The sequence below is a fragment of the Haematobia irritans genome, chromosome 1 (genome assembly GCF_050003625.1).
Source record: "Haematobia irritans isolate KBUSLIRL chromosome 1, ASM5000362v1, whole genome shotgun sequence".
NCBI lineage: Eukaryota > Metazoa > Arthropoda > Insecta > Diptera > Muscidae > Haematobia > Haematobia irritans.
Genome location: NC_134397.1, coordinates 64411272 through 64435871, shown reverse-complemented (window position 1 = coordinate 64435871; position 24600 = coordinate 64411272). Strand labels below are relative to the sequence as shown.

Sequence of the window (24600 nt, the reverse complement as noted above, 5' to 3'; positions counted from 1 at the left end):
GCAAGCCAAATCTGGGGATCGGTTTATATGGGGGCTATATATTATTATGGACCGATGTGGACCAATTTTTGCCTGGTTGTTAGAGATCATATGCTGACACCATGTACCAAATTTCAGCTGAATCGGATGAAATTTGCTTCTCTTAGAGTCCCCGCAAGCCAAATTTGGGGGTCCGTTTATATGGGGCTATACGTAAAAGTGGACCGATATGGCCCATTTGCAATACCATCCGACCTACATCAATAACAACTACTTGTGCCAAGTTTCAAGTCGATAGCTTGTTTCGTTCGGAAGTTAGAGTGATTTCAACAGACGGACGGACATGCTCAGATCGACTCAGAATTTCACCACGACCCAGAATATATATACTTTATGGGGTCTTAGAGCAATATTTCGATGTGTTACAAACCGAATGATAAAGTTAATATACCCCCATCCTATGGAGGAGGGTATAAAAACAATAAAAATTTTATTTCTATAGAACATTTTGCCCAAATTTTAATTTTTTTATAGAAAATTTTGTCAAAATTTTATTTCTATAGAAAATTTTGTCAAAATTTTATTTCTATAGAAAATTTTGTCAAAATTTTATTTCTATAGAAAATTCTGTCAAAATTTTACTTCTGAGAGAATTTTGCCAAAATGTTATTTCTATAAAAAATTAAAATCAAAATTTTATTTTTATATAAAATATTGTCAAAACTTATTTCTATAGAACATTTTCCAAAATTTTATTTCTATAGAAAATTTTTCCAAAATTTTATTTCTATCGAAAATTTTTCCAAAGTTTTATTACTGTAGAAAATTTTCCAAAATTTTATTTCTATAGAAAATTTTGTCTAAATTTTATTTCTATAAAAATTTTTTCCAAAATTTTATTTCTATAGAAAGTTTATCCAAAATTTTATTTCTATAGAAAGTTTATCCAAAATTTTATTTCTATAGAAAGTTTATCCAAATTTTTATTTTTATAGAAAATTTTTCCAAAATTGTATTTATAGAAATGTTTTTCAAAAATTTTATTTATAGAAAATTTTTCCAAAATTTTATTTTTATCGGAAATTTTTCTAAAATTTTATTTCTGTATAAATGTTTGTCAACTTTTTATTTCTATAGAAAATATTTCCAAAATTTTATTTTTTAGAGAAAAATTTTCCAAAATTAGACTTCTATAGAAAATTGAAGTATCTCTTAGTTGGAAAAAAACATCAAGAATTTTACAAATCTACCAAACAGTAAAAACGTTACAGGTTTTGGTAGAACTCTACCAACTGTGGCAACAGTGGGTACAAGGCATTCAACGAAAGTTATTCATTTTTCAAACTAAGCGTATTTTATTGAAATATATTACAGCGATGTTTTAAAATATGTATGTTGTTTCTTTGTCCATTCAAAATTCGTCGGAGGACATGTTTGTGTTTTTTATCTATTTCACTCACGTTTTTATCCTCGAAAAAGGATATGTATTAAAATTCGTATAATGTTCATACCACACATATCCTTGTCGCATAGCAATGAAAATGTAGCAAATCAACATGCCTTCATTTGAATCTTTTAGAGACATTTACATGAAACTAAAGTAACATTTTTACATATTTTGCAAAAACTTTTTTTTTGTTGAAAATGCAACTTTGAATTGAAAATGTGGGAAATTTAAATAGCATTTGTTGAACATTTTAATGAATTAATAATACTTATAAATTAAATAAGTTAGTGCATATTTTTGCAGCACGCAGAAGGAGATGCATGGTGTCTTCGCCAAAAACGCTTAGGACCATGTGCTGTTGTCTTCGTCAAAAACCCTTATACCATATTAATTAAAAATATTAAAACTTACACCTCACACAGAATTTACACTGAAAAAATTCACCTGATATAAAAGTCTATGAAGCCAATAGTTTAGGTTACGCAATTTACACAATATTTATGAAAAATTTCTTTAATTTCTTTCTTTGCTTTAACAATTGTTTTCACTAAATTTAGGACACAAATCTTGGAAATTTTCGTCCCTCCATTAAATTCGTATGTATTTGAAGTAAGGAAATCTTTCGTTAAAGTAAAAAGAATATATTTTTCATTTAAATAAATCATTTTTAAATTAGCTGATATATGGAATCTTTAGATTTAAGATAAAAAACTATAGGCCTACACTTATTTTGAGGATTTTGTATCTTTTATTTATTTATTTATTTATTTTTTTTGGAGTTGAGAAAACTTTTTTACTTTGAAGTATCTGTTATAATTTTGAATAGCTTTATTAATATATCACAAAAAGAGAATAAAATTTTAATAAATGATCTGTATTTTAATTTTAATATTGTTGAAATGTTTTTATTTTAAAGAAGCCGCATGTTTGGCTCCATACCCCAAATCCTTAAGGAGAGGTCAAATTTTTGAATCGAAGTAAATTTTTAAATGTAAGTGTTTCGTGAGGCTACCAATTAGTAAGACTATCATGGACATAGGACAGACAAGTAACCGATTAATTAAGCAAAAGTTTTCCTTATATTGTTTTTTTATTATTAGCGGCATGTCATCCTTTTTATTATCAAATAAATACTCGAGCATGTAACTAAAACATTCAGTTTTCTTACAATATAAAAAAAATAACATATTTTATTGGAAACCTTTTATGAAATCATTGGCCATAATTTTAGTTAGATTTGTAGATAAGACGGAATAAAATGTTTACTAACTATAAATTAAAAAAAAAACTACCAAACTCGTATTAGAATTTTCCTATCGCTAATTAAAATCATACTTTTAACATTACAACCCCATAACTGCCTCCCGTTCCTAATTTGCAATAATAATGATGATAATATTCTCACTTTCTTATTGCAATTTATAGGTGACAATAATTATAGGTTTTCTTCGTTTGCTTATATCAACTACCCTCTAAGGCAAACACCTACACAATACCTATATTAAAGAGAATGGCAGCTATAAGAAAATTTGTAAATAAGCTCATCTAACTAAAAATTTCATTACAAAAAAGTTAAATTATATTTGCAATTTGCCTCCAGTTGTATTTCTTCTCTTTGTTTTGTATGTTTCCTTCCTCTACAAACCAAAAAACGAAAAGAAGCAAATTGATAAGGCACGCTTTCTGCACACGAATCGCAATTTTAGTTACAAAATAAAATTCGAAACTGCTGCTAAGTAAAGTGAACATCACACAAAAAAACTACAAATCCTAAAGAAGTAAAGAATAACATTTTCGTTGCATTTGGAATAATTTTTTAAGTTTAATATTGGTTTACAGAAAGTTGGTAAACTTTAGTGATGGTGCGTGTTTTGAGTTGTAGAAACTTTATGGTTTATTTTACCATGCATCTCGATGTTAAGTAACATAAGCAAAAAACTTAAAAAAAAAGCAAATGTTTTTAAATTTTATTTTAACTTGAATTATTATATATGGATCGCATGGCAGGTGTCTGGATGAAACTTTAATTTGAAAAATTAGTATTTCAGTAGTCAAGAGTTTTGGAGAAAGAGTTCAAATTAAATTCCAAAATTATAAAGACACAATTTTATGCCACCATGGTGCAATAGTTAGCAGTTAGCGCCTTGGAAAAGGTTGTGGATTCCATTCCAGGTTCAGTCGAAGACCAAACTAAAAATGTTCAGTGGTGGTATATTAGTATCGTATATTCCCTCTCCTCCCGATGGATTTTCCGAATGTATCAAAGCTTCAGCAAGTGGTTTCACCGTAATGTGAAACGCCGTTCGGACCCGATTCCAAAAATGTTTTTTACTGTTTTGCAAAATATCCCTCTAAACTGAAAGGAACTTCACAAATAGTTTATATCTATATTTTCGTATAGAAATAAAATTTTGACAAAATTTTCTATAGAAATAAAATTTTTAACAAAATGTTCTATAGAAATAAAATTTTGGAAAAATTTTCTATAGAAATAAAATTTTTGACAAAATGTTCTATAGAAATAAAATTTTGGAAAAATTTTCTATAGAAACAAAATTTTGACAAAAATTTCTATAGAAAAAAGATTTTGACAAAATTTTCTATAGAAATAAAATTTTGACAACATTTTCTATAGAAATAAAAAGAAAAAAGATTTTGACAAAATTTTCTATAGAAAACACAAACAAACGCTACAAACATCTGTTTTTCCTTCTATTCATCCATGTTTGTGTTAGGTTCTTGAATCTTGATTAGTATATTAATAATATATCCAAAAATTATATGTAGTATTGATATTAATGAGCTTAAATTTTGTTTTATAATTAAGTGTCAAACCTATGTAAAACTTTTGTAATCAATTTTGGCCTTATTTGAGCTTCTGATTATAATCATAAATAAAGTGAAATGAAATGAAAAAAGATTTTGACAAAATTTTCTATAGAAATAAAATTTTGAGAAAAATTCCTATAGAAATAAAAAATAGAAAAATTTTGACAAAATGTTCTATAGAAATAAAATTTTGACAAAATTTCCTATCGAAATAAAATGTTGACAAAATTTTCTATAGAAATAAAATATTGACAAAATTTTCTATAGAAATAAAATTTTGATAAAATTTTCTATAGAAATAAAATTTTGACAAAATTTCCTATAGAAATAAAATTTTGACAAAATTTCTATAGAAATTTTCCATAGAAATAAAATTTTGACAAAATTTTCTATAGAAATAAAATTTTGACAAAATTTTCTATAGAAATAAAATTTTGACAAAATTTTCTATAGAAATAAAATATTGACAAAATTTTCTATATTTAGAAATAAAATTTAGACAAAATTTTCTATGGAAATAAAATTTTGACAACATTTTCTATAGAAATAAAATTTTGACAAAATTTCCTTTAGAAATAAAATTTTGTTAAAATTTCCTAGAAATAAAATTTTGACAAAATCTCTATACAAATTTTCCATAGAAATAAAATGTTGACAAAATTGTCTATTGAAATAAAATTTTGATAAAATTTCCTATAGAAATAAAATTTTGACAAAATTTTCTATTGAAATAAAATTTTGACAAAATTTCCTATAGAAAAAAAATTTTGACAAAATTTTCTATAGAAATAAAATTTTTACACAATGTCCTATAGAAATAAAATTTTGACGAAATCTCCTATAGAAATTTTCTATAGAAATAAAATTTTGACAACATTTTCTATAGAAATAAAATTTTGACAACATTTGCTATAGAAATAAAATTTTGACAAAATTTCCTTTCTACAGTGCGGCTGATATGCAACCAATTCCAGGGTGCTATCATTTCTAAAACCTCTTATCTGACAACCGACAGGCATATTCCAGTGAGAGTTCATTTTATTGTTTACAAACTTACAAAAGCATTTTGATCTATTGCATTCAGAAGGTAACAGCACCAAAAATTATCCGAAAACTGAAGGTCAGAGCTCACTGATGCACAAACATAAAGTTAGACTGGAAAGAGTCAAGAAGTTGTTTCGTTTGCACAAAAGTGGCCAGTTACCGAATTTGGATTACTCCGATGAGAAGTCAGTTCAAATTGAGCAGTTTTGGAAGAAACAAAATGATCGGATATACTTGCCAAAGAGGTCAGTGGAAATTTTACACATTCGATTGGCCACTAGAACTCAAGCGCCACAGATGGTAATATTGTAGGCCCCCGTAACGGCCAATGGTAGCCCCCCCCTTTTATTAATCGATCTTGGGGTCAAAACAAATACCAAATATTATCAGAAAATTTTCCTAAATACAGTATTGAAGCCCAGGGCAAATATCGCACTCACACTGAAAAAAATATTGTCGTGACGTCAAAGATTTCTTGTCTTTCAAATACGAATGCAAATTTTGCTTAGCATAGATGATTTTCTCTAATATGAAGTTTTTTTCTTTTCCAAAAGTGGATAAACTTTTCAATGAAGTCGTTTTGTCCTTATAGCTAAGTGATTTCACTTAAAAATGGGTATCATAACACGAAAGAAAAAATGTGTGGGCTAAGGTCAACTTAACTTTAATAATGCAGAAAAATTCTTTAAATGTTATTAAATTGTCATTAAATTTGTTGTCTTTTTGTATCTTGGCTACAAAGCAAAAAATCGTTCAAATATAGGACATGTTTCTCAACACTTTATTTTAAAGATGTTTTTACTTGAAACATAGCATAATTTCTACTGGAAGTCGAGTCTTAATTTGGAAAATAAAGTTGTGGTTAACTCGTTTTTTAAAGGACTTTGATAGCATATGAAGAAAAAAAGCTGAAAAAGCTAAAAATTAAAATTTGCTTCCTAGAAGCAAGTACACAAAACCCAAATTTAAAAGAGAATTGTGTCTTAAAAGTATCCTTACTTGTATTCTCCGCTTCTTTGGCTCGGAATCAATACCAAAATTTTTATAGTAAAGACAAAATCTTTGGAACCGGGAATGCTTTTTTTTCAGTGCAGTTCGGGTCAACCAAGAATGGATTATAAAGGAGATTTCTCGCTATATTTCTTAAGCACAATGTCCGCCAAATCCGCGGATTTCAATCCTTTTTAGAGAGTAAGGTTGACACCAAAAAATACCAAGACCACTGTCAAGAGACACTTTCGTGCAGCGTGTGATGGCTTTTTCGGTCATCTGGCGGGTATAACTCGAGTTAAAAGTAGCCAATTCGAACAAGTCTAAACTGATTAAAAAATTGTATTTTACTTCGGATATTTTTCGCTTTTGAACAATAAAATTTAAAGAGAAAATAAAAATTGTATAGTGTTTTATATTTTTGCATTACAAATCAGGCAACCTGTGTATGAAAGATTTGGAGACAATTAAACTGTTACACCACCTGCTGCCATCTATTTGTCATTATTCTCAACTCAATTATCACATCATAACTTTTATAAATAAAATACATAATTCGATTTTACATTTATAGCTAAAAGACTATTAGCCTAAAGCTGCTATGCGCATGCGCACATGTCTTTTTCTTTTTGGAGTAATAAAACCAGTTAGTTTAGAGAACACACATATGACGCCTAAGGGGTTTCTTAATAAATCGGCCTTGTCTGTGGAATGTAGACTATTCCCACAATGTTTTAAATTTGCAGTTTTATAAATAGCCAAACAAAAGTAATAAAAATTTTTAATTTAAACTGAGATTATTATGCAAATTTAAGGTAATATTTTTAAACAGATTTATAATAAATGGATATTTCGTTGCTATATACCCCCACATTAATTCGTTTTATGAATGTTTGACATGATGGTGCATGGAGTTTCTTTGTTTTGGTCCCATAAGAGACAATATTAAAATAAGGAATGAATAAAAGATTTTGTTTGAATGAAAGATATGCAAGCTATATGACTCAGATCTCATTATTAAACCACAAGAAAAAAATACGGCAAAATCTTATTAAGCTATTAAGTAGCATATAAAGGAAATGCATAAGCATTAATTAAATGCTTTATTGTTTTTTTGAGGTAGGTAAATTGACAGGTTTTTTTATATTTTTTGTTTTGAATAAAATCCAAATATGAAATCTTATAAAACAATATACTGAGAATTGTTTTACAAACTCAAAATACCACTTTAAATTAAAGATTATTATTCTATAACATAAAAAAATGCCCTGGCTTACACTAAGCAACAAAAATGTTACATTTTCAAGTTTAAGGCCGGTATTAGGTTGGCATTATCGCGTTAAATTGAAAATTTGTTCAAGGTTACTTTTCTTTAATAATTCATTTCAATTTTTGCATTGGATTATTCCCCATCAAGTTATAATAAATTTTGCAACAAGAACACTGAAAAAATATTGTCGTGAGGTCTAAGATTTCATATCTTTAAACTACGAATGCAAATTTTGCTTAGCACAGAAGATGCATTTCTCTAATATAAAGTTTTTTCCTTGTCCAAAAGTCGACAAACTTTTCAATGAAGTCACATTGTCCTTATAATTAAGTGATTTCAATTAAAAATGGGTATCATAACATAAAAGAAAAAATGTTTGGGCTAAGGTCAACATGACTTTAATAATTCAGAAAAATTATTTAAATTTAATGAAATTGTTGTCTTTTTGCATCTTGACTACAAAGTAAAAAAATCGTTCAAATATAGGACATGTTTTTCAACACTTCATTTTTTTACTTGAAACATAGCATAATTTCTACTTTAAGTCGAGTCTTAATTTGGAAAATAAAGTTGTCGTTAACTCGGTTTTAAAGGACTTTGATAGCATATGAAGAAACAAAGCTGAAAAAGCGAAAAATTAAAATTTGCTTCTTAGAAGCAAGTACACAAAACCCAAATTAAAAAGAGAATTGTGTCTTAAAAGTATCCTTACTTGTATTCTCCTCTTCTTTGGCTCGGAATCAATACCAACATTTTTAAAGTAAAGACAAAATCTTTGGAAACGGGCTTTTTTTTCAGTGAAGATATAATTTTGTTCTGTTTTTGCAGATTAGTTTTGATTTTAGCGGTTAAACCCGAGTTTAGTACCCACCTTTATCGTATTTATTATAATACAATTTTGGTTAATTTTGAAAAATTTAGATTATTTTTAGAAAGATTTAACTAAACTCTATTACAAACGCTGACATCGTACCGATATCACAAAAATAAGTACGCGAAAAACATTAGAGTAAAGGAAACATTCTCCAAACATAAGAATTCCATGAACTAAAATAAAGTTAAACTAGCTTTAGTGAAATAGAGGGTTCGCTTTTTTGAGTGTGCCAGATAAAAATGCAATTTAACATAATCCTTGTGTATGTGATAACACCGGAAGCGATACCAGCGTAATAATGTCCCGTGGGACCTATAATAAACAAGTATATACAGCACAAAGTTCGGCCGGGCCGAATTTCCTTTGAAATTTCCTTTGAAATTTCAGGAGGACTTGAGGACTTGAGGACACTTCCCGAAAATAAATTTAAAGATTTCACCTATGAGGACGAAGATTTATAAGAACCATTTTTGTTTGAGTTTTAGAGGAATCATTAACATCTCTTGTAAGTGTGCAAGAAAATTATAAAATAACGTCTTGATTTAAAATCATAAATCTGTAGAACTAAAATCTGGAAATTTTACATTGAGTTTCAAGCAATTTTCATGATCAGTGCGCCTTCTACACCCTCAAGAAGTGAAGTCGATCTATATGGAGGCATTACCAAATGGACCGATAAAAACTTAATCCGATAAACGTTTTTGTGAGCCTAAAATACCAGAATATTTACAATTTTAAGCAAATCAGATAAAAACTACGGTTTCTAGAAACCCAAGGAGTTAAATCGGGAGATCGTTCTTATGGGGGTTATACTCAAATATGGACCGATATTCACCGTTTTCGGCACACCTCTTTATGACCCGAAAATACCTCTAGATTTCCAATTTCAGGCAAATAGGATAAAAACTTCGGATTCTAGAAGCCCAAGAAGTAAAATCGGGAAATCGGTCTATATGGGCCGATACTCACCATTTTCGACATACCTCTTTATGGTCCTAAAATACCTCTAGATTTCCAATTTCAGACAAATTGGATAAAAACTACGGTTTCTATAAGCCCAAACCCCAAATCGGGAGGTCGTTTTATATGGGGACCATACCAAAACATGGACCGATACTCACAATTTTTGGCACACGTATTTGTGGTCCTACAATACCTCTAGATTTCCAATTTCAGGTAAATTGAATAAAAACTGCGGTTTCTATAAGCCCAAGTAGTAAAATCGAGAGATCGGTCTATATGGGGGCTATACCAAAATATTGACCGATACTCACAATTTTTGGCACACGTATTTGTGGTCCTAAAATACCTCTAGATTTCCAATTTCAAGTAAATTGGATAAAAACTGCGATTTCTATAAGCCCAAGAAGTAAAATCGGGAGATGTTTTAGTATAGCCCCCATAGAGACCGGGCTATACTAAAACATGGACCGATACTCACCATTTTTGGCACACCTCTTTATGGTCATAAAATACCTCTAGATTTCCAATTTCAGGCAAATTGGATAAAAACTTCGATTGCTATAAGCCCAAGACCCCAAATCGGGAGGTCGGTTTATATGGGGACTATATCAAAACCTGGACCGATATAGCCCATCTTCGCACTTGACCTGCCTGCAGACAAAAGACGAGTTTGTGCAAAATTTCAGCACGATTGCTTCATTATTGAAGACTGTAGCTTGATTACAACAGACAGACAGACAGACAGACGGACATCGTTATATCGTCTTAGAATTTCTCCCTGATCAAGAATATATATACTTTATATAATCGGAAATCGATATTTCGATGTGTTACAAACGGAATGACAAACTTATTATACCCCCGTCACCATTCTATGGTGGTGGGTATAAAAACGAATGGTAGAGAGGTTATCCCTACGATATTTTTCGATTATTTACTATGGGTGGAGTCTTCTATGACTCACAAATTGCATATATAGATATTTGCTTGTAAATATAGAGTTTTTTTTTTAATTTTTAATGGAATACAGATGTTTAAATTTTTGATTAGTATTGAAAATGTAGATTTATATTAAAAAATTATAAATTAAATATTTTAGTAGCTGCATGATACAAATAAGTTAATAATTTTTGTCATATTGAAGAAAATTTATTAAAATTAATACATTTTTTCTGTTGTTGCTTAATAAAATTTTATATTTTGGAAGAAAAACATTTAAATTAAAAATTGTTAAAATATCTTCAGCGTTATATGAAGCTCTACACAGACTCAATTTAAGTAAAATTTACTCATTTGAGAAAGTTATGAACTCAGTTTCAGCAAACTTTACCCATTTTAGGAAAATATGAACTATTTTCATTTATATAAATTTTTTTTCTCATTTTTTGTTTACTTCATTAAAGTAAGTAAAAATAATTAAAATAAGAAAAATTTTCTCACATTTGGCAAAATTAAATTAAAATCAATCAATCAAATCAATCAAAATTGAAATAAAATCAATCAAAATTTAAATATTTTTTACAAAACTCCACAATCTAGCAATATGTTAAGAATATTAATAAAGTTTGTGAAAGCATATAAGGGTCACATTTCCTTGACGACATGCAATTTTAATCCAGCAAATATACACTCAAAAAAAGTGAAACCTATATTTCATTAAAATCGATTTAATTGTCATTTAGTTCATGAAATTATTACGTTTTAAGAAAGTTTCCATGACTTTAATATTATTTTTTGCGTACGTTAATTAAATTAACTAAAACAGAAGAAGAAATTATACACGAATGAAGCATAAAGATTAACTAAATTCGAATCTCCCACAAAAAAGTTCAGAATTTCTTAAAATTTGTAAATTTTATCAATAATGCGCCCATCTTGAACTTCGTATGGCACTAAAGACATTCTTGCAATTTTGAACTCCAATTTTTTTCCTTCAAACTATAAAATTTTCTTTAACAAGTGAAAAAAAAAATAATTAGTATGTCTAATAAATTTTCTTGAATTTGTCGAAAAATATTTACTTATTATACCCTGCGCCACACTGTGGAACAGGGTATTATAAGTTAGTGCATATGTTTGCAACACCCAGAAGGAGACGAGATAGACACAGGTGTCTTTGGCAAAAATGCTCAGGGTGGGCTCTTGAGTCGATATAGTCAAGTCCGTCTGTCTGTGAACACATTTTTGTGATCAAAGTCTAGGTCGCAGTTTTAGTCCAATCGACTTCAAATTTGGCACAAGTATGTGTTTTGGCTCAAAATAGAACCCTATTGATTTTGGAAGAAATCGGTTCAGATTTAGATATAGCTCCCATATATATATTTCGCCCGATATGGACTTATATGGCCCCACACTAAAAAAAAAGTGAACTCTCTATTTCACTAAAGCAAATTTAACTTTATTTTAGTTCATGGAATTATTATGTTTGGAGAAAGTTTCCTTTACTCTAATAATTTTTTGTGTACGTTAGTTAAATGAACTAAACCCGAGGAAAAAAATATACTCTAATGAAGCATTAAGATGAACTAAATTCGTGTCTTCCACAAAATAGTTCAGAATTTCTTTAAATTGGTAAATTTTACCAAAAATGCGTCCATCATGAACTTCGTATGTCACTAAAGACATTCTTGCAATTTTGAACTCCAAGTTTTTCCTTCAAACTACAAAATTTTCTTTAACATGTGAAAAAACTTAGTTATGTCTAATAAATTTTCTTGAATTTGTCGAAAAATATTTACTTATTTTTATGACATCGGCGTGATGCCAACGTTTGTAATACTGTTTAGTTAAAATTTTCTACAAATATTAAAAATTTTCTAAAATTAACCGAAAGTTTTCTCCCTGGTGGGTTCACTGTTTTTTCAGTGCAGAAGCCAGAGTTTTACCCTAATTTGCTTAAAATTTTGCACAAGAAGAGCAATTAGTACTATAATCAAATGTGTCAAATTTTATTGAAATCGGTTCAGATATAGATATAGCTCCCATATATATCATTCGCCCGATATGGACTAATACGGTCCCAGAAGCCAGAGTTTTACCCCAATTTGGTTGAAATTTTGCTCTAGGAGTACAATTAGTAGTGCAGTTAAGTGTGCCAAATTTTATTGAAATCGATTCAGATTTAGATATAGCTCCCATATATATCGTTCGTCCGATTTACACTCATATGACCACAGTGACCAATCTTTTACTCCGATTTAATTGAAATTTTTCACAGGGAGTGCCAAATTTGGTTGAAATCGTTTCAGATTTAGATATAGCTCCCATATATAGCTTTCGCCCGATTTACACTCATATGACCACAGAGGCCAATTTTTAACTCCGATTTAGTTGAAATTTTGCACAGGGAATAGAATTAGCATTGTAGCTATGCGTGCCAAATTTGCGAAGTTTGTTTAAAATTGCTTCAGATTTAAATGTTTCCCATATTTTTTTTACTAACATTGTGTTCCACCCTAGTGCATTAGCCCACTTAAATTTTGAGTCTATAGATTTTGTAGAAGTCTATCAAATTCTGTCCAGATCGAGTGATATTTAAATGTATGTATTTGGGACAAACCTTTATATATAGCCCCCAACACATTTGACGGATGTGATATGGTATCGAAAATTTAGATCTACAAAGTGGTGCAGGGTATAATATAGTCGGTCCCGCCCGACTTTAGACTTTCCTTACTTGTTTTTGTAATATCGGCGTGATGTCAGCGTTTGTAATATGGTACTGTTTAGTTAAAATTTTCTAAAAATAATCGAAATATTCTAAAATTAACCAAAATTTTTCTTCCTGGTGGGTTCACTGTTTTTTTCAGTGTACATTTTATTTAACAATTCAATTGTTTAACAATCTCATTAAATGATTTTTGGAAGCCAAAAAATAGACATTTTCAAAAATTCAACGAATGAATGTACTCGAACATAAAATATGTTTATAAAAAAATTGCTCCTAAAACTATGCAATAGTTATATTACATTAAAAAGCAAGCAAATAGGCTATGCCAAATGCAAACTGCATTATTGTAATGTAGTGTTGGTAGAATTAATTCATCGGATACACGTTCCTCTTCCTCTAAGCATGTAGTCTTCCCCTCATTCGAAAAAACACATGTTTAGGTAGTTTTGTCAAAATGTGAAATAAACAAAAAGTCATGGTATGTGGACTAACTTCGACTATGACAGACATGGTGAATGGTATTTTGTGCTTGCTAACAACAAATTACGCCACTGAGACTTTTTTTGTTGTCGTTATGCGTTTTTGCTGTTGTTCAAATCACCGACAAATATTTAATGATCCATGTCATGATGGTGGTTCGTTGGTTGGTTGTTTGGTTTATTGGCTGGTTGGTTTGGCCACATATATTTTTTGTGCAGTGTTCCACGCATACACACACACACAAATCTACTGAGATATCGTCAGGTATGAACAATTTAACCGGTTATTATTGACCACAAATACAATAGCAACCAAATAAACGAAATCAAATTAATGCACATGCACATTTTTTTGTTTTGAGTCAGGGGGTTTGTGAGAATGGGAATTTTGTAATCTTTGTAATGTAATGTGGCAATCGATGTAAAATTTTCTATAAAGAATTAAAATTTGCCGAAATATATATTAAGTGAATTTAAATAGATCGATTTGTTTTCATTACATTTCTTAACATAGTATTTAAAATTTTAATTATTGTAAATAAAACCATTAGTCATTTAATTATTATCTTAGATAAGACGCATAGCATAATATAAACATAGTGGAACTTAATTTAATTTAATTCAATAAAAATAAATTAATATAATTTTATTTAATTAGTTAATTTAAATTAATTACTTACACGCAAAGAAAAAAAAACGTTTGGAAAACGTGTACCGAAAACGTTTTTCTTTTGTTAGAGTTTTTTGAATTGCTTCGAAAAGTATACATTTTTATCACCAAAAAAATTCGTTTGTTCCAAAACTTTTATTTTTTCAATAAAAAAAGTTATTTTTGAACCAACAACACAGTCCATTTCGTTTATATCAAACACTGTTCTTTTCTGACTTTAGGGTTTTAATAAGACACATTTTACAGTTCATAGTAAAAATTTAATATAGTAGAATGTAATGTAGAACATTTTTTCGGAATCTTCCGACCATATCTGGAATACACCCATGATCATAATAATAGGTACACTAATTAAAAGAATATAAATTGTTTATAAATCTCAAAATCTTATTACGAGTCACAAAATTTTTGCCAAATAGTGAAGATGGTAGCGTTAATAGTTCCTTTATCCCAAAAATATGGCAACCCTACTATTATTTCATCATTGACAGCTAACGGTTTTATTAAATTGCTTTATGTAGTTGATCATAATAACAGGTACAAGTAGTAAAAAAGCACGTTTCTAAAACATTTAAGTATTAATTACTTATTTTTTGTGTCGATTTGCGTAAAGTGGTAAGAATAATAAAAAATCAATAGAAAACATTAGAACAAAGTGCAATTTTATTTCAGAATATGGGTAGAAACAAGCATTGTTCTGTAGATGAGCGAACTATAGTAAAGAACCTGCGAAATGAAGGTAAATCTTTAAGACATATAGCAAAAAGTATAGGACGTTCTGCTAACTTTGTCCAGAATGCATTAAAGTGGAAAAAAACTGCAGAACGGCGCGGTAGGCCAAAAAAACATCTCAGGCTACTGATCGACAAATAGTAATAATTTCCAAAAAGGATCCTTTTAAATCTTCCAAAGTTATTGCTGCCGAAATAGCAAATGTTATCAATGCGCCATCAGTTCGTAGACGTCTTCAAAAAGCTAATTTGCCTGGAAGAATAGCAAGAAAAGTTCCACTAATGCGTAAGAAGAATACGGGTATGAGACTAAATTTTGCGAAAGAACATATAAACTGGTGTGGTGAAGAAGGGGGCAAAAGGTGGAGAAATATACTTTGGAGCGATGAAACGAAAATTAATTTGTTTGGAAACGACTACCAGAGAAATGTTCGACGCCCTAAGGGAAAAGAATTTCACATACGATTCACTAAAAAAACTGTGAAACATGGAGGTGGAAATATTATGGTTTGGGGATGTTTCTCATGGAATGGGGTAGGTCCAATTTTTCGAATAGAAAACACGATGAATGCTGTGGGCTACAGAGACATTTTGCAAGACGTAATGCTTCCATATGCAACCGAGGAAATGCCATTGCGATGGGTTTTCCAACAAGATAATGACCCAAAGCATACCTCAGCATTGGTCAAAAACTGGTTTACAAAGAATAATGTTAATTTATTAACCTGGCCCAGTCAATCACCCGATTTAAATCCAATAGAAAATCTTTGGAGTGAACTTAAAAAAAAGTTATCGAAAGAAATTTTTAGAAATAAGGATGATTTGTGGGAGAAAACCCGAGAAGCATGGTATGACATTCAACCAGAAACATGCCAAAAATTAATCTCCAGTATGCCAAACAGGATGAATAAAGTGATTCAAAATCGAGGTGGTTATACTGGTTACTAACCCTTTTTGAATACTCACAGATGTATGGGACTGAAATAGGTTAAGTCCGTAAAATATTAAATTATCATTGAAATGTACCTATTTTTATGAGCAGCCTATGATTTGCATTTTGTTTTTAATGTTCCTTAATGTTTGTTATTTACTTAATAATACTGTAAAATGTATGATTTTGGTATTAATGAGTTTACAAAAAATAAGAAATGCCCATTTTGCTTTGCATTATATTGTAAAATTGAAATAAATCTTGTTTTTAATAAACTATTCTTCAGTGTACCTATTATTTTAATCATGAGTGTATATGCAGGGATCGAACCCACGATCCTTGGCATGCAAGTCGGACGTAGCAACCTCTGCTCCACGGTGCCCAACTAAATGTATTTTTCTGTTAAATAAACTTTGTTTAATCGGCTCGTGGGCGCCGCAAGCTATGCTATATAAATATAACTTATATGGATATTTATCTGTTGATGATCATAACAGGTACATAGCTCAGTGGATAGTGTGTTGGCTTACAAATTGCATGGTCCGCGGTTCGATTCTCCGTCCAGGCGAAAGGTAAAAAAAATTAAATTTATAAAATCGTATTAATTTCTTCTACATTGTTTGTATTACAGAAAAAGGTGCCAAGAACTAAAAAACTTCGTGGACGTGAGAAAGATGTGAGGGAAAATGCAATTAGCCAGAAAAAAATTTTTGAGTTAGTCTTTATGAAATTGTTTTTACATCCTGGAAAAGAATAAACGTGTATCACAAAAAGTATATACTTTTCGTCCAAATACACTTCCTTCCAATGAAAAGCGAATGAGAAACGAACTTTGTTTGTCTAAAATTTCGTTTAGGAGGAAAGAATTATTTTTTTGCGTGTAGGCTCACTTAAACTAAACTATTCGATCCATTGTAATACCATAGTGATGAACTTCTTTTATGTCACTGTGTGCTGTCAATTCCATGTTTAGCTTAAAAATGTGACCAACCATATTATTTGGTCCTTTAAATTTTATCATGAAAAATGTTTATTTAGTTTTATTTAGTTTGTTGAAAGCATTAAACTCTTACTCACCAATGTTAATGTTGCATCTAACCATTAGTGTCTTAGAATAAAATAAAAATACTTTAAAAACGAAAATATATTACTCATAACCTTGATTTTTGTTTTGGGATTATTGACAATGATAATCTAAAGGAGGAAAATACAACCTTACATAAAAATAAAAAAAAAAAAACAATATTTTGAACTATTGGCCCAAAAGCCATATTATTATTAATGAGGTTTATTGCTCTAAGCCTTCTTAACTTTGGAATATCATAAAATGATTAATGAATATCACCGAAAATAAAAGGGAAAATGTGCTTAAAGTTACAATATTTTATACTGTTGTAAATATTGACCATTTATTTCACAACTACACATGCCTACAAGTTTTTTATTTGATATTTTGTATAAGCGTTTTGACTAACTTAAGCAAATTTTTGCAATTAAAGAATATTTTTGATGTTGTCCAATTGTAGGGTTATGGCAATTTATGTTTGTTTTCTATATCCGACACATTACATTTTTTAACATCTAAACTTTGTATCTGATTAGCCCGACATTTTGATTTTTGTGTATTTTTCTGTTTTATATAGATTTATTTTTTATAAAATGCCTTTATAGATTAATACCAGGATCTTACTTCTTAAATTTTTTGAAATTTTTTGTTTTTATAAATACATATTCTGGAGATGGTTGTTATCTACCCATATTTTGATGTGGTCTCTATATAGTCTTGTGTCGTATTTTAATTTATTGACCTGAAATTAAAATGTAGAGTTCTTTACATCCCTAAAATGCTGAGATCGTCGAGTCGTATCAAAACTTAAAATTAGAGTTCTTTTGGACATATAAACACATATGGGAAAATAGAATACTTATATCGGTCTATTTTTGGAACACTACATCTTAAAATTACAATTGGAATACTGTTAAAATGAGATTTAGATACACCACCTGGAGTCGATTCCGACTCCGGAGGCTAATAAGAAATGCTGGAGTCGGAGTCGAGCAAAATTGACTCGACTCCACAGCCCTGAGCTGCCATATATATTTATAGCCGATCTTGTCATAAATAACGTATTTATCAACCGATCTTCCAATTCCAATTTCGTATAATCGAATATTTTGTGAGTCTCGTAAATTTTGCAGAATATCAGTCAAATCGGTTTAGATTCAGATATAGCTCTCATATATAGCTTTCGCCCGATTTAAACTCCTATGGCCCCAGGGGCCAGTCTTTTGTTCCGATTTACGTAAAATTTTGCACAGGGAGTATAATTGACATTATAAATATTGAGTATCGAATTTTGTTGAAATCGGTTCAGATTTAGATACAGCTCCCATATAGAGCATTCGCCCGATTTACACTCCTATGGCCCCAGAGGCCAAAGGTTTACTCCGAATTATGTGACATTTGGCACAGGGAGTAGAATTAACATTATAAATACATTAATAGAAAAAATTACGTTCCATAGTCGAGTGAACGGACGGTGACAAAATGAAACGGAAACGTTCACAAAAAATCAAAACGGAATGTTCACAATTTCGTCCACGGGCGTTCACGATTTCATGAATGTCATTCGTTTTTCTTTGGCCATGAAGTCTTAAAATAATCGTAAGACGTTATTATGGCAACTCCCTCGATGGTGCAATGTGCTAGGCGACTGTTAACGCGTATGGTGCAGAAAACACAGGTTCGAGTCAAGGTAGCGGAAATCTTTTTTTAATTTTGTTTATAAATTCGTAACCATAACGTTTTCAGATCGTGAACGCTGGTTGTTATTTCGACAACGTATGTTCTCCGTTCGACACCACATGTGTGTTGATTCACTTTCATGAACGAATCGTTTTGAAATGAGCACGCTGTGCATGATTTTTTATATGAATTTGGTTGAAATCGGTTCAGATTTAGATACAGCTCCCATATATAGCTTTCGCCCGATTCACACTCCTATGGCTCCAGAGGCCAAAGTTTTACCCCGAGTTATGTAAATTTTTTCACAAGGAGTAGAACTTACATTATATATGTTATATGCATACCGAATTTGGTTGAAATCGGTTCAGATTTAGATATAGCTCCCAATTTTATATATATATGTCGTCCGCTTTACGGCCATATGACCACCGTAGATCAAAATTTCTCTCCGATTTACTTAAAATTGTGCACAGGGAATGGAACTAATATTTTTACTATGCATGCCAAATTTAGTTGGAATTGGGTCAGATTTAGATATAGCTGCCACATATATCCTTTCGTCCGATACGCACTTATATGGCCCCAGAGGTCAAAATTTCACTCCGATTTACTTGAAGTTTTGCACACAGCGTAGGAATAACATTCTTGCTACACATGCCAAATTTGGTCAAAATCGGTTCAGATTTCCCATATATATTCGTTCGATTTAGATTCGTATGACCATGGGGGCCGAAGTTTCATATCGAAAATTTTGAATTTTTTCAATGAGAGTTTACAAAATTTACAAATTTAAAGAAATAATGAACTATTTTGTGAGAAGTACGAATGTAGTGTATATTTTTCCCCCCGTTTTCTAGTTCAATTAACTAACGTATGCAAACAATTATTAGATTAAAAGAAACTTTCTCAAAACACAATAATTCCTTGAACTAAAATAAAGTTTAATTGACTTTGGTGAAATTGAGCGTTCACTTTTTTTGATTGTAATATTACGTATGTGATCGGAGAGTATTGTATTAATCGAACTTACAGCTTAAATACGATATTTGTAATCACTACCCCATTTCATCCCACTGTGTTATTAAGCGGACACATGTGCCGCCTGAAAATATGCAAAGAAATTTTCGATAGTAAGGAAAGTAATAGGAAATACTGAAATAACATCACATCTTAGAAAGATGAATTCCATCCTATGAAAAAAAAGTGAACCCTATTTTTCACTAAAGCCGATTTAATTCTATTGTAGTTCATGGAATTATTACGTTTTCCGAAAGTTTGCATGACGTTAATAATTTTACACAAATGAAGCATACATACAATAAATTCGTGTCTCCCACAAAATAGTTCAGAATTTCTTAAAATTTGTAAATTTTCCTAATTTTGAGGCCACCATGAACTTCGTATGGCACTAGACATTTTTGCAATTGTGAACTCCCATCTTTTCCGTCAAACTACAAATTTATCTTTAAGAAGTGAAAAATAATAAATTTGTTTAGTAATTTTTCTTGAATTTGTTGAAAATTATTTACTTAATTTTGCAAAATCGGCGTAACATCTGTGTTTCTAAAGCAACCATATAATGTTCATAAATTAGCATAACATGTTTGAGATATATATGTTAATATGTTAGAACATATTATGTTTGGGACATAAAATGTTTGTAAATATAATATGCTTAGATGCAAACATATATTAATTTGGAAATAGCCTATAAACATATATATGTTTAGAAAGAGAGTATGCTGCAAGTAAAATAATGGCGCCTTAAAAATATATCCACACAAAGAAAATGCCATTAAAATTTTTTACTACCAGTGTATGCCTTAAGGTGAAACATAATATGTGTGAACAATACAAATAATATTTTGCTTGTACCAATCCTGAAAATATATATGCTTGAAGCAAAATGTGTTTGGGGTATATATTACAGAAGCGGATTTTTGTTTGAGGGTGTAGTTATTCATGAAAATTTTATATTTATAAATTAAACTATTGAAATGTTTAAAATACTCTGCTAACAATTTGATATTTACTAAAAATAAAAACAAATTGGTTGTATTGTGTTATTATTTTGATGTAGTGGGATGAGACAAACTATTAGCTACCATGTGTAACAGCAAAGCTCCACTAATCCTCATCTCTTCAGCCCCAACCCTACCCCCAATAGATCTAAGACAAAGCACTTGAAATATAAGAAAAGAATTGATAAATATTGAAATCAAAGCATAACAAGCAGAAAAACAATCAACGATTGATGTATTTATCTTTGTTTTGAGAATGAAGCTTCAGGTATCTTATGGAGGAGTGGTGGAGTATAGCACATGATATGTGAAACTCGAGGTTCACATTGTAAACCTTCTCATATGAATTACGGGTACTTAAACTTGGCATGCCGACAAGATGCGAGATTACAAGCTGGTTGGCTAGCGTTTGGCTCACCTCTTGTCATCGCTATGTGGTGGCGATGCCACAGTTCAGTCAGAGGGATCCCGTTCAACAAGTTTTACAAGTTGTTTTAGTGCTGCTCTTGCTGCTGCTTTTGAATTCTGAAATACTTTTTCTTTCTTTTAAAACCGTCCTCAATAAAAAAAAACAAGCCATTTTTAAGCAACATCTAGAAACCAGATATTGAGTGGAATGCTAGCAAATAAATGAGTAAAAATTGTTCAAACATGTGAAACGAATTGAGTGGAATTGACAATGCTCAACAAATACAAATGTGGAAAATACCCTTTTTTTACAACAATTGACTTTATAAACTTGGCTTTAAAAATATAATTTGTGGTCTTAAGGCTTAAAGACAATCACCACCATCATAATTCTGGATAACATTGGTAACTTCATTGCCAGCACTAAATACTAGTGGTCGAAGATTAATATGAACCAAATATAAGCCGCGAAGGGAATTGTATTATTGGCCTGTTTATAACCACATTTAGCATTCTAGAGGGAAGAATTCTCAAGGCCTTGGTGTTTTAATAGAATTTTTACTGTTAACTTAAATATTTTAGTATTAAATAAAAAAAGTTGTATATTTGTTATTTTTTGTTGTTTAATTATTCTGTAATAATTACAGAATAATTAAATTTTATAAAAATTATAATTAATTATATTTTTTTTCAAAATTTTGTCAAAATGTAAATTTAAAAACATTATTTCCGTTTTTTTTCTACTCATCTTTTTTCAAAGAAACGGGACATTGTTTGTTTTCTATAAATAAAGTTTCTTTAAATTCACTTGTTTATGTACTACACACACAAGGTCTATAAATAGAACTCTGTTATTTGTGTGCTGGTGACTACAGGGATATTTGTGTGCTGACGAGTATAGGAGCACATGGCTGAGTGGATAGTATTTTGGCTTATAAAACGAGTGGTCCTTGGTTCGATTCTCCGTCCAGGGAAAAGGTAAAATTTAAAATAATCTATTAATAATGATATTTGAAAATATTTATTAAATTGCTTCTATGTCCTATAAAATACGTTAACGTTGATCGCAAAAATAACATACTATTCTTCTAAACAAACTTTTTATTACCGCGAATATAAATTTCCAAACATTGTTCGTCTTTTGTTTTGGAGGAAATAATTTTTTTGCTCGTAGGTGCATTTTTCCAAAATTTTAAATAGAAACAAAAACCAACATTTCTTTATATCGTATAGTGGAAAACTGATTTTCGAAATTCCGAAAAAAGAAGAGAAGCCAATTTTTAAAATTAGTGGTTTGGTTCTCATAATTCAACAAAACAAGACCAAAATTCGATTCGTATAAAATTTTACCAAAAGTGAAAATTGAATGAAAACCTCTCAACATTTTGTGTTGAATATTTGATTTCAAAAAATTTAAGAAATTCTTTACTAATATAAAATTTATATTAATATATTTAAAATTTAATTTAAGTAAATTCTTATTAAATGTATAAATATAAAGTTAAGATCATATTTCCATCAAAATAAAATTTCAATCAACTCTACTATTTTTAGAAAAGAAATTTAAAACAAGTATATACGGCCGTAAGTTCGGCCAGGCCGAATCTTATGTACCCTCCACCATGGATTGCGTAGAAACTTCTACTAAAGACGATCATCCACAATTAAATTACTTGGGTTGCGGCCGATGGCAAGGCATCTTAACATCATCTTCTAAATTGTAAGTTAATCCAATTTTGGCATGGTTGTTAGCGGCCATACACAAGCGAAATGTACCAAATTTCAACCGGATCGGATGAATTTTGCTCCTTCAAGAGGCTCCGGAGGTCAAATCTAGGGATCGCTTTATATGGTGGCTATATATAATTATGAACCGATATGGACCAATTTTTGCATGGTTGTTAGGGACCATATACTAACACCACGTACTATGTTTCAACCGGATCGGATGAATTTTGCTCCTCCAAGAGGCTCCGGAGGTAAAATCTGGGGATCGGTTTACGTTATATGGTGGCTATATATAATTATGAAACGATGTGGACCAATTTGTGCATGGTTGTTAGAGACCATATACCAACACCATGTACCAAATTCCAGCCGGATCGGATGAAATTAGCTTTTCTTTGAGGCTACGCAAGCCAAATCTGGGGATCGGTTTATATGGGGGCTAACATATATATAATTATGGACCGATGTGGACCAATTTTTGCATGGTTATTAGAGACCATATACCAACACCATGTATCAAATTTCAGCCAGATCTATGAAATATGCTTCTCTTAAAGGCTCCACAAGCCAAATCTGGGGGTCCGTTTATATGGGGGCTATACGTAAAAATGAACCTATATGGCCCATTTGCAATACCATCCGACCTACATCAATAACAACTATTTGTGCCAAGTTTCAAGTCGATAGCTTGTTTCGTTCGGAAGTTAGCCTGATTTCAACAGACGGACGGACGGACATGCTTAGATCGACTCAGAAATTCACCATGACCCAGAATATATATACTTTATGGGGTCTTTGAGCAATATTTCGATATGTTACAAACGGAATGACAAAGTTAATATACCCCCCATGTTAAGCTCAATGACTAGGGACCTCCTTTTTATAGCCGAGTCCGAACGGCGTTCCACATTGCAGTGAAACCACTTAGAGAAGCTTTGAGACATTCAATGTCAATGTCACCATCATTATTGAGGTGGGATAATCCACCGCTGAAAAACTTTTTGGTGTTCGGTCGAAGCAGGAATCGAACCCACGAGGCGGACATGCTAACCATTGCACCACGATGGCTCCCTTCAAAAAATTAATATGCTATTTCGCTTATTATTCTATATTTTATAAAAACTTTTCTTAAGGAAAGTCTCATTGAAATTTTATGTTTAAAAAATCCCCAAAAGACTGAAAAAATCTCTAGAAAAGGCCCTGAGCATCGCCTGCATTTTGATATTATGCTTGAATTTATTTTTTATATAATTTTATTTTTATAAAAATTAAAATTATATTCAATATAAATTTCTATAGAATTTTAGATAAATTGTTTATATTTCATTTTTATAAAAATTAATAAAATTTATTTAAAATAATTTTTTTTTAATAAAATAACAAAATAAATTATATCTTTTTATTCACATAAGAAATTTCAAGGGTGTTCTAAATTTAATTAAAAAAAAAACTTTCTTTATGAAAAATCTCTTTAAAATTGTATATTAATAAAATATGTCCCTACACACAAAAATTTTTTTTTGATTTGATCACGAAATTAATTGATCCAATTAATTTTTTAATTGTAATGTCTTCAATCACAGAAATGATAGTATAGATTAAAAAATTAATTGAAGGGCAATTAAAAATTAATTGATCCAATTAAAAAATTAATTGATACTATAAATTTTTGTGATCGATTTTTTTTCTGTATACACAGAAAAAAATTTCACAAAAATTTTCCAATTAAAATTTTAATTGAGTTTTAAAAATTAAAATTAAAAATTTAATTGATTCAACAATTTTTTTAATTGAAATAAAAATCAATCACACAAATTAAT

General features: G+C 30.1%; 1 protein-coding gene across 9 annotated transcripts in view; it reads right to left on the bottom strand.

Moving 5' to 3' along the window:
• The window catches only part of pyd (zonula occludens-like protein polychaetoid), a 487007-nt gene that overhangs the window by 99254 nt on the left and 363153 nt on the right, over window positions 1-24600 (bottom strand). The window lies entirely within an intron of this gene.